At 37.9% G+C, this 12,170-nt stretch overlaps 1 protein-coding gene across 2 annotated transcripts in view; it reads left to right on the top strand.

Moving 5' to 3' along the window:
* The window catches only part of PCDH9 (protocadherin 9), a 697,783-nt gene that overhangs the window by 188,444 nt on the left and 497,169 nt on the right, over positions 1-12,170 (top strand). The window lies entirely within an intron of this gene.

Here is a 12,170-nt window from a genome sequence, read left to right as displayed (position 1 = left end):
TAAAATTTCCATATAAATATGTAGTTTCTGCTATAAACTGTGACTGCTCATCTGAGGTTATAATATATTTCCCTGGGTCAGCTAAAGACAGATAGGATTAAACATAGTGTAGCCTAACTTTGTTTTTTTTGTCATTTTAACTGGTAGCAAGTTCATCTCCCTGCTTATGTTTCTATGTGACCCTATGTCTATGTGAAGTCACGTTTCATTTTTTGATGAATAAAGTCCTTCTAATTTCCTTTCACATCAGCTGTAGGACCTATAAGTGGGGTGGCAAGTGTCATGTTGTTAGAGCAAGAGTGTCGTGCATTTAGAACTTATAAGCACAATCGTAAGCTTTGCTTTGTTATTCACTTTCCTTTATATTGTTTACATGCTGGGAATTTGCTTCCTGACTTTCTGGAAAAATGCCAGGCTCAAAGAAAGTTTCAGGGTCCTCTACCTTTTTACCTTCTCATGCAACTGCTCTCGCGCATTCAGCAGGAGGATGCGAGCTGCATGAATTCAAGGAGCACAGACTGCAGGAGAAGACAATTTTAGCACAACTCACTGCTCTCTGTGGTTTTGTGTGTTGGGACCTGTTGTTCTTATGCTGGCTAACAGTGTAACGTGTGGCAGCATGAGATGGATAGCTTTAGAACACCAATATTTTAAAGCTCTGGAAAAAAACTATGCTAAATATATATATATTTTTATCTGACAATGAGGGGAAGGGGACTTTTCTCGCAGTTTTAACAGTCATTTACAATCACCTAGTTTAGTGTTGTGGGAATGCATAGTACAGCTCAATTATGCTTGAGTGGTAGTGCTAAGCTGTCCTGCCTTACGTAAGCCAAAAGTTTTCAAAATGGAGCCACCTGCAGAAATCTTAGGATGTCTCTGTGGGGATGTGCCAGGGCAGGGCCATATTGGTTTTGACTAAGGAACTTGTAACCATTTTTCCTAGCCAAATTATATATTACTAATGACAGCAGTTCTACAGGAAACATAAGTGATTGTACTGGAGATAACTGCAGAGGAGGGAGAGAATATATCATCTCCCTGCCTTTTGTTTTCAAAGCCTAGCCTTAGAAAATTAAAGGACAGGAGAAAAAATAAATTATTAATACTGCTCATGAAATTTTAAACATACAAACATATCCTGAAATATAGTAGCAGGAGGGTGATAAACCCACACCCTTTCCACTTTTTTTTCAGTAGTGGACACATTCGTGCAACAGCACTCAAGCACAGCCTCTTGCTGCAGGTGCTTTTCCCATTTTGGGAGTTCACTGCCCTTGTTTTGTTAGCCTCAGCATTTTGAAAGTGTTGGCTCACCCGCAGTGCTTGCAAATATATCACTGTCCATGCTGCCTTTGCTTTTTGTATTTACTGGTGTCTTATGCTTCAGGGTTTCTGATGCCCTTGAGAAGCTGTGATGATTTTTTACATCTGAAAGAGTGCCAATTCATTTATTAAGACAGAGTCTGTGAGGCCTGGATAAATTTATTTTATCTAACATTTAATAAAACATTAAATTAAAAATGTGACTTATGTTGTGACATACTCAGCATTACCCTTCCAAGGTTTATATTTGAGTGTTGCAGAGCCCCACTCTCCAGAAGGTAACATGCTATCAATCTAGCTCTGAGGTGACAAGGCCACTGATGTTTTCTTGTGGTGGTTGTTTGATAATTAATTTTTCATTGCTGGTGTGTTGAATAAATACATTGCAACATTTAACACCAGTTTAATACGTTTATAGTTTCCTTATAAATTCCAATAATGATAATAGTTAATAAGAGAATAATGAATTTGCACTCAAGGATCTCAAGATCAAGAAAGCAAATTAAATCTGGCCGGTGTCTAAGCTGTGGCTGCTGGGGTGGTTTTGTTTGTTTTGGATTTTTTTTTTTACTATAAAATGTACCCTGTGTGAATAAGCCTATCTGGTGATTTGTTGAATTTCTTAGCATTTCACTTGTCATATTAATTTAAATCTTTAATCTGAGGACGTGGCAGGCATATGAAGTGGCGCATTAAATCAATATTATGTTGCAGACGATGTCTCTGAAGAGGTTGCCTTGTGTAGGGGAATGCAATAATAGGAATAATAAAAAGAAATTGCATTTTGATCTTTCCACATATGTTATTACAATGCTGTTCACCCATTTTAAAAAACACACAGCTCTGCTTGTAAAGGCAATCCCTTGCACAGCGCTTTGTCACATACTCAAAATGCAAAGTGGGAAAAAAAAAAAAAAGAGGTCCAGATGGGGAAGTCTTGTCAGTTACTATTAGGATTCGAGAGCATCAGCCCTATGAAGAGGGAGTCTGTTGCTTAACAGGAATTTGCTTGGCATTTAAAATAGATGGTTGTTGGTCTCGTTAGAGTTCCTGATAGTCAGAGATAACCTCATTAAGAAAGTTACTAAAGGAGGAAGGTACATTTGGTTTATCTAGTTGCTTTATGTCTCATCCAGGGCCTGATTTTCCACCTGTTTTCAAACTTTCCTATGTAATTACTTAAACTAAGGTGGTTCTGTTGTTTCACAGCCATCTCCACAGCTCTTTATTATCGCATACTGGAAAGGGATTCAGAGCACTGTTGTTCATTCCTGGCTCCCATACTATCTTACTGAGCATCCATTCACTTCATTGTCCACTTTCTACATCTGTAAAATACAAATTAAGCTGATGACCTCAGTAAAATGTTTGGATTGAAAATGCTGGATAAGAGCATATTATGTGAGGTGCAAAACAGTGGGAAATCGGGGCATTCATTTTTCCAGAACTTTAAGATCTGACTTATGACCTTTTTTTACCAGTTCTTTTTTTAAAAGTAAGTCAGCTTAGACAGGACCTTGCCAAAAATCTGTGATATAACCTGAAAAGCAAAGGAGAAAAAACCAAACCAAAACAACCACCACCACCACATCTATTATTGTCTAGATTCTAAAGAAATCAACCTGAGGAAAGACTACATATCTAAACCAACCCCTGGCAACCAGTACTTCATGTGACACATCAAGACTTTTCTTTATCCTTCCTTGTTCTTGCTGTAAACCAAGGCTACCACCTCTCAAGCTTGCAGGCAAGGAAAGACAGCGAGGTAGCAAGTAATCATTTCCTGGGCAGCATTTAGCTGTGGCTGCTGCTCCAGTTTATCTGCTGAACAATTTTTAGAGAGGTCATAGGCTGGGTACCCAAGTGTAGGTGCAGAAAAGAAGAGAAGGGCTTGGGAAATGTAGCTAGTGTGGTTATTGCAGGTAGAAGGATATGTGGCTGGAAAATTATGTTGGACTACCAAAGAGTAGAAATGTGGTTGGAGGATATTGTAGCAAAATGTAAGAGAAAAACTCAGACATGGGAGTATCATAAGGTGATAAAAAGAGGTGAAGAGCTGGTAAATCTTCATTGCAATAAAAGAGTTAATTATTTAGCTGTGGTTGGTGGGGACTCCATATATTTAGAACAGGTACTACTTGTCATTAAGTGGTACTAGCCTGTTTCTGGTTTTGGCAGTAGCTGATTAACACTGTCAGTGGTGATGTCTATCCTGAGAAAAGTAGGTATTTCACTATCGATGCTGATCAGGTGCTGCAAACTGGATTTGCCATGCTGCAACCCATCAATGCTGCCTGTCACTGTTGCAGTATTTGCCATTTTCAAATTTGGACACACAATGACTGCTCATGCTGTGGTAATAGATCATTGCTGACCCATTTCTGCACGCAGCAGTTGCCCACCGGTGGCTGGTGGTGACCTTTTCTTCCAAGGGTGAACAGTCACCACTGAGAAGCAATTGGCACTGACCAGTAGATGCAAGCTGCACTTACGGCATAGCAGCTCGCTGCCAGGGTATATTCTGTGTAGGTTCTTATTTTGGGGCAAGGAGCTTCAGAAAGCAGTTACAGCTTCCTGCCAGCTATACGTCCCTAGTTAGCTTCTGCACATGTGTGTATACAGGACTGTCACTAAATCCCAAGAAGCTATTTGCCAAAGGATGGAAGGAGCGATGGTGGGTGGCTTAACTGAAGATTAGTGTTCGGAATAGACATGATAATGGATTTCTCCCTGAAGTAAAATAAATGCATAGAAAGAATAGCAAGAACAAACATACGAAGTTGGAAATATTTTGGGGAAAATCAGAACATTTAGAAATAATTCTCTCTTCTGGAAACTGTAGGAAAAAATATTAAAAGTAGTGTCTTACTGATGGCTCCATATAGGCAAATGGGAGTGCATAGTAATTTGTTTAGTATTTCTTTTTTTTATTTCAATTTCTGAGGTTAGCAATAATACTGCAGTGATGCAGAATGATAAGTGCAAATGTTTCCATGAATTACTGGCCCTTTAAAATGCAGAAGGCAGGCAGGCATTTATCACAGTATTGCTTATTATCGAAGAGAATTTTACTTGATGAGTAAGATATCCTTTTGTAGCCCAAAATAAATTTTGAAGAGAGGATGACTAAGACGTTGTATTTCCTTACCTGTTAGAACCATGATGAAATGTGTCTTAAGAAATCAGCAAGGTGTGAGTTTTATTTAAATTGTACACTAAGTTGATTTCCATTCCCTGGGCATGTAACTCCTATGCACAATTAAAATTAGCTCAATTACATTATGGTCATCTTTAACTCCCCTTCCCTTAGAGCTAGTTATTTCAGTGAATCTGGGAGTGACAAGTCCCGTTCCTTGCACTCTGCCCAACACTTAGGTCTGTGCAGGAAATGCTTGCTGCTACCAGGTGAGAGTCCTTATTTAGCCTATCCAAAATACGTTTTTTCTTTCCCTTAGTGCTCTCAGCCTGATATAATTGTAACCTTTTCCAAGGCAATGTTAATATTCATTCATTTAGGGTATGGAATCTTATGTCCCTCCTTAAATATCTCCTATGGTTGGACATGCTATTTAAAAGCCTGGGCTTGTTAATAAAGTATGGTATGTGAGGTCTCAGTTCATTCTATTTTAAGATTATGAAAAATACCATTTCAGATCTACAGTATTGTAACATTTGAAAAATGCTGACTTGTTAAAGATAACCATTGCATATTTCTGCAGAGAATGCTTTGAGGACATTTGCTTTTAGAAAAACATCAGGGTTTAGGCAGAAGAAATGGTGGTTCTAACTCCAACTAAATTATTTCTTCCACGTTAGTGCTACTTTCAAAGGACTCTGGAGGTGTTTAAATGCCCACATAATAAATCTGATGTGGATAAATTTGATGGGGGTTATTGGTGCCTCACTTTAAACTTGGGCTCAACACAACACTTCATTTTTCAAAAACAAATTTACAAATAAAATGTAGCAGTTAGTTAGATTTTCATTCACCGACTGCATTCCTTAATTTTCAGGCTATGCCACAGAGTATCAGAGTGGTATTCCCTCAGGATCCCTTTTTAACAGTAGACAGTGTCAGAGGGAAATTAAGGGAACTATGGAAAGCTCCAAAATGGAAACATAGCAACATTTCCACTAAGCCTGTTTCTGTCCTGCACTTCTACTAGCAGGGTTATGCACTGAAATATGAGAGCTTTTTGTCTTACAAAAAAGAATGTATACTGTCCAGTGTAGCAGTTGATGGTCTTGTTATCCATGTAAATATCTAAACCTCCTTTGACTCCTGCTGGGCTCTTAGCTTCACTGATATCTTGAAGGAATATGATAAAATATGCTTCCTGATACCAACTTTTTCTTCCCTTGGGAATGCACTACTCATTGTTATAAGAAGGCATTCACCACGGTCTTCTGGCTCTGACAGACCTGATCAAATACCTTCCTACCAGAAGTGGCCAGCCTCTTATTCGCTGGGATTGAAAAAATGTGCTTCTCCCTCTCCACTCTATTAATAGTGTTTAGGTACTAATGGATTGGTCTTGCAAAATTGAATTCATACCTGCTGACAGCTACCAGCTCAGGCTTGATGCAGTCAGCCATATAGATCATTTATGGACCATGGACAGATTCAGAGCAATGCTTCTTCAAAAATAAGTAAGAAAGTATGGTATGAACTCTGTATAAATCCACATCAGACTTATAACAGGTGGGTTGAAGTAAAAGTAATTTAGAAAAAAGATGGGTGTACACTGCAGGAATATGCAGATTAATGAAGTAATAAGGACAGAGGGCCAGATCCTCAGGGCACTGTAAATCATCATCACTTAGCTGAAGTTACTGAAGCTGTGCTGATTTACAACACCTACAGAATTGATCCTGTAGCAAATCCTTAGTGATAATGTTGGTGTTTTGTCCTGGTAACAGAGCTGCAGGCATCAGGGATGACAGTTGGTTCGTGGGGCAAGTTTAGAACAGAATATAGAGAAAAGACAACATGCATATTTACAGCATGTGGGGAACTTAAGGCTGGAGACAACCTTCTGGAGTTTCTGTGTTCAGTTTCTTTTTTTACTGTTGCAGGCAATGACATCTTACCATCCCATTCAATTTTTTTCTTAGAAAGGAAGTGGTTAGTCGAGGGAGAATGATATTTTAAGCACAGCTTTACTCTGAAAAACAGATTGAATGGAACTTTTATCACATGCTGCCCTCTGCTTTCTTTTATGATCACTTTTGCGTCTTTCATTTGAAGAAAGAAAATTATATACTAAGAGTGGATTTTTTGTTTGTGGTTTTTTTACCTTCTTTGCTGTTATAGTTTGGAGTGGGGGGTTGGTTTGGTTTTGTTGTTGTTGATGATGTTTTTCTTCTTCCTTAATGCTATTGTAAATGCTGTAGAACTGGGGGAGTTGTGGAAGAACAAAGTGGATGGCTTTCTAGTTCATTCATCTTTCAGGATGTTAATAATATTCTCTTTCTGGAGCAAGATTTTTCAAAGGCTATGGGACCTATATACGCTGCCTGTGTAGCTAGAACTGGTAACATTGAGGAACACGATACAAACGCGCTACAGCTAGTCAATTGACTTGATGCTGCATTGTGCTGCAGCATGGAGCTGTGCTTAACTTACCATCTGAAGGATGTGTTGCTCTGGGAATGTCCAGCAAACCCCAGTCCGCTGTGCTGTGTCTACTAAGAAAGGAATTTTGTCTGCCAAATCTTTAGTGCTGGCAGCAATCTACAAAGCCAGAAGGACAACAGCTTGGCTTACAAGTAGCATGCTGAGTCTGCAAGGACCAGATAGATTGAAAGACTGTCTATTGACTTGTAAATTCAGAAAATTTGATAGTGAATCCTGTGGCATACTAAAAATGCAAAAGTGTTCTATGATGTTTGTGAATGTTATTTACAGATTACGATTACACGTTCGGTGAACATCAGTTTTTTATGCTGAAGTTCTGAATAAACTCCAAAAATTTTTGGTTAGTAATGAAGTATAACTTCACCTCCAAAAATATTTGAAACTGTTGGTGGTTACTTACTTCAGTTACTAGAGGAGTGCATATGTGACGATGTCATGTGTGTCTCTGTGTGTGTGCGCATGTGAGATGTGAGAGGAGAGAGAAAGGAGGGCTTTTTTACTCTTCCAAAATGCAGTTCCTGATAACTGATAGAAATTGTAGCATGGATGAGCATTTGGTGTCCATTCCTCAATCGGTTTTATTTTAATTTATCAAAGTTTTCCTATCTTCAGAAAAGAATGAAAATTAACATTTTGCTGAGAAATATTTTATGGTATTTCTACATGTAATTTATTTTTTTTGTTTTTCTGGCTATCTTTGAGAGCCTCTGGGGTCTCTTTCTGATGTTTATCAAATTCAGTTAAGGTACCACCAAATCTTAACTGTTATGAGACAGTAATAAAAGTTACCTTTCCAAAGACAAAAAGTTGTCTTTCCAAAACCCTGTGTTCTTATTTTCCTGATCAAATACACCATATTGTGAATGAGACCTGCTTTATTTATTCAACTAAATTGTTTTGAAACTACAACAATAACAAAATATTTCTGTGAGCTGTTTTGCTGGAAAATATTACTCCTTCTAGGAAAACATGGGGTCTCCTGCAGAGGAATAGTTATCAGCTGTTTGAAGGGTGGAGCTGAAGTGTACTGGCATTAAAGACAGTACCCCTATGGTAACCAGGTTATAATATCTTCATAATTAACTGGTGAGTTTGGATTTTTTTTTTTGGGGGGGAAGGGGTTTCTTTTGTTTGCTTGTTTGTTTTTTAATACCAGGCCAAGGAATTCCGGTCATTAAGAAGTTTGTAGCAGTAACTGCTAAATCAAGAGTTGGAGGCAGGACACTGTCACACACAGGAATAAGATAAATTCAGACAATATTTTAAGTATCTGTAGTACTGCACATGTTCACTGGCCTGGTGTTCCTGGGGAGGATGCACCAGACCAGAGCAGATAAACTCATCTGAGTATTTAGGAAAGTTGTAGCGTGAAGGAGCTTCAGAGGGATATGGGCCAATTTTATAAAGTGCTACTTCCATTATGAGACAGTTGCATTCATTACTAGAAAAAATCAGTTGGGGAATGAATTGCATAGTTTCCTAAAGAGCTCACACATATGAAAATACAATTTGGATAATGAAATCTAAATTTTGGAGTCTATTTGCTAGCTATAGTATTTAACTAAAGGAAAATGGTATACGTTAAATCAGCAGCAACAGCAATGTCCAACAATTGCTTTAGGATATCACCCAATAAAGGGCACTTTTTAGACTTACACTATGCAATTAAAGTGGTTAATTGAACCAAATAGACTACACCAAGGAAAGTGAGAGTAACTTGGTAAATTTGACTATTATACAGATATGTTAATATACTCATTATTATAGACTCAAATTCTCTTTTTGTAGTACATCACTCTAATGTGAAGTCGTCGTGGTCTGCAGGGTGATGTACAGTCTTCAGTTCCCCTGGCTAGTACCCAGCAGCGAGAGTCTCTCTGTGGATGTGTTTCTATCTGTGGTTTATATTGTACAAGACAACAGCTGAAAAAGGTCTGCTGTACTTTGTGTATGGTACAGAGCTTTTGATACTGTAGATATCAACAATTTACTTGGAACAACACAATTTACATATATGGAAAATCTTAGGCGCTTTGTCCAATTGCTTTATGATTATTTTGGTTAAAAAATATTTAATTAGACAGTACAAAACTGGTGCTACAAATGCATTTAAGGACATCTGAGAAAAACAAACAAGTTAAAACCCCCAAAGCATTAAATTAGGCTAACAAAAAAAAAAAAAAAAAAAAAAAAAAAAGAAGAAGAAATTCATTGACTCCAAAACTTAATAGAATGTAATCTTGTAGATCTGTGAATTTAATACCATGTTTAGTAGGGGACTTGGAATAAGTTACACGGTGGCGTCACTATAGGAAATAGTGACGTAAAAAACACTGTAAAGAAAAATAAAAATGTGGAAGAGTCCTCAGACAGACTAAATTTCCTTTAAAAGGTCCTTATAATAGACTATTTCTATTTGTTGCAATTCATCATAATATGTTTATTTAAAAAGATATCAGCTGAGTGTTTGAGAAGACTCTTGTTTTGCGTTGATACGGCCTCTGCACTTTGGCTGAGGTGGAGTATCTGCAAAGAGAAGGTGTTTACTCCTTTGCTGGGAGCCTCTGGACATTGCGTAGGAGGAGAGAGGGAAGAGGAAAGTGAAGATGAAGGATGGGACTTGCCACACAACAGAGACCTGGAGTTTGCTGGGCAGAGCAGAGAACAGAGGTTCAGCCAAGTTGTAGGAGGGGTGGAGGAAAAGGTTCCTCTGTTTTTTTTCTGTTTGTTTTCTTCCCTAAGGGACAGTCACTTCTACAGAGTTTTTTTGCAGTATGGCAAGCTATTGAAAGATAGCTGATCTGAGAGGAAAGCATGAGTGAGAGAGACAGCAGGCAGAAGAGAGGTTTGTCTATATTGCTTGTAGAGCTCACCTGAAGGAAAGGGAAGGGGCAGGCTTACTTCCAAACTTCCAAACCACTGCTGACTGAAGTGTAGTCATAGGAAGGAAAAAAAAAAAAAAAAAAGAAAACAACTTGTTAGAGATGCTGTGCAAAAAATTCCAGATGGCAAAGCCTCAGGAACTTTTAGCCTGATTACAAGCAGCATGGATAACTGATTCTGATAGTTAGTTACCAAGACACCAGCCACCACATCTGGTGACTTTCCTCCTTAAAATCAAATGGGTTTGTTGTAGATGTAGGTGGGGAATGGGGCCAGACATACTGCCAGTGCCAGTGTTTTGGGGGATTGCATCTTTCCCCCAGGGAACTGACCACTGAAGGAATTTATTCTTTTTTCTTTCCATAAATGGATTTGCACCTGACACTTTGGGATGGTGTCAGGGTATTATCTTGGCATTTATCCTCAAAACTCCAAATCTTGTGTTAGCCAGTTTGGTGCTACGTACAGTGCATGAGTTAATTGGCAACAACCAGCCATCTCTGACAACTGCAATAACAAACATGATAACTTGGAAGGTGTTTTCAGCATGTGTCATTCAGGTATTTTGACAGCATACATGCAACAGTTTTGAAGTAATTTACAGATGTAATGCACTTTGGGAACAGTGACTGTATAGCCACTCAGTAAGAAAATATTTAGGGTAATGACAGCTACAGGTGAGTTACTGGGTCCAAAAGTGCTTCTGAAGAAACCTTGACGTACTGCAGTGTACGGGTAGATGAATATTCTAAGAATAGGACCGTAGAGTCAGCATGCATGTGGATGAGTGTCTTTCTCTTGTTCCATAAATGCTGGATTTAGGGAAATTTTCTCAGAGTTATTCTCTCACTGGAACTGACCTTTTTAAGGTTGAAACAGAACAGAAAATACCAAACTCTTTCTACCTCCCTGTGCACTCCAGGCAGTTCAAAAGGGCAGGCTAGTCTTTGAGAGGTATTTGAAGTAGCAATGTTATTTACCTTAGGTATTTACATGATTTCTAAAGCACTAAATTAAGAGTGGATGTTATCTATTTTATTACAAAATAATTATATCTTCATTTAGATATAGACTGGCAATTAATGGCAATGAAAATGCAAGATGATTTTATATAATTTGCAGCTAGACAATTCAGGGAGTTGGGTAGAGCATAATAACATGTTCTCTGGTTTTTGTGCGTAGTATATTAAGCCCAGAATGGGTTTGTGGCTTAAAGCCTTTTCAAGTCGACTATGAACAGCAGTTTTCATTCGCTATGATTAGGACTGAGTTTGATATGAGGTCAGCAGCTGATTCACTAAGTCGCTTGACCTCCTTTCGGTGTCTTATTTCAATACCGAATTCTGTCCTTTTTATCTTTTGCACTCTCAGCTGAGTTCACATCTCTGTTATGCTTAGAGGCTTTTCTACCACTTTGTGTTTTTGTTTAGTCAACAGTACTCCCTCTTATATATGTATGTCTATAAATGCATGTGTCCATTTACAAACATCAAATTACTTCTCTTGTGACATAATACTGTGTATATTAACAGACATTTTGTCTCTAGAAGGTAAAGATAGTGCTTCCCATGGAAGAGCCAAGCTCAGGTCACACAGATGTCTCTTACAGTGTGCATATATCTATGCTGAATTGCTTGATACTTACAAGGGATCCAGAACCTTTCTTGCAATCTCTGTGCAGCATCACCTCTATAACAGGATTGTGTCAAACTTGAAATTTATGTTTTACAGAGAATTTGTCAACTGGATTTCTGTTTGAATTCTAAACTGGACAGGAAAGACAGAGCATTTTTATTTTTTTCTACAATTTTTATTTTCAAAATATTTTTGAAAGGTTGGAATTAAATTTTTGAAAGGTTGACAACATCAGGGCAACCTGGCATGGCATTATTTTATGATACTTTACCAGTCAGACTAGATTTCATACCTTTTTTTTCTGGATGTCTTCACATTTTTGACCATAGTTACACGTGAATAAGGATTGCAGGCCTTGTTCTTCCAGTTTACTTTTATTGTAGTTTGTGATGCTCAGAAGTCTGACATAGTGCATATACGGATTTTATTTTGGATATTTGAAGTCTTGATTGTCTAGCCAGCTTTTCTCTCTGTAAAATCCATCTTAGTGAAGTCAATAGGTCTACCTGTGTGAAGGTAACGGTTGTGTTCTTATTCTTTTTTATTACATATATCTATTATAGTACTAATGAATATAATTTAGGTTATCGAACCTGGTAATTCTTTGGGTGAGTTCACAAGGGCACTTTGGGCTGAATGGAAAGTTGTAAAACTTTAAAATAGTCAATAAACCAATTAATGCATTGAT

This window comes from Phalacrocorax aristotelis, chromosome 1 (genome assembly GCF_949628215.1).
Source record: "Phalacrocorax aristotelis chromosome 1, bGulAri2.1, whole genome shotgun sequence".
NCBI lineage: Eukaryota > Metazoa > Chordata > Aves > Suliformes > Phalacrocoracidae > Phalacrocorax > Phalacrocorax aristotelis.
Note: the sequence above shows the minus strand (reverse complement) of the source record. Positions and strands in the feature narration are given on the sequence as shown.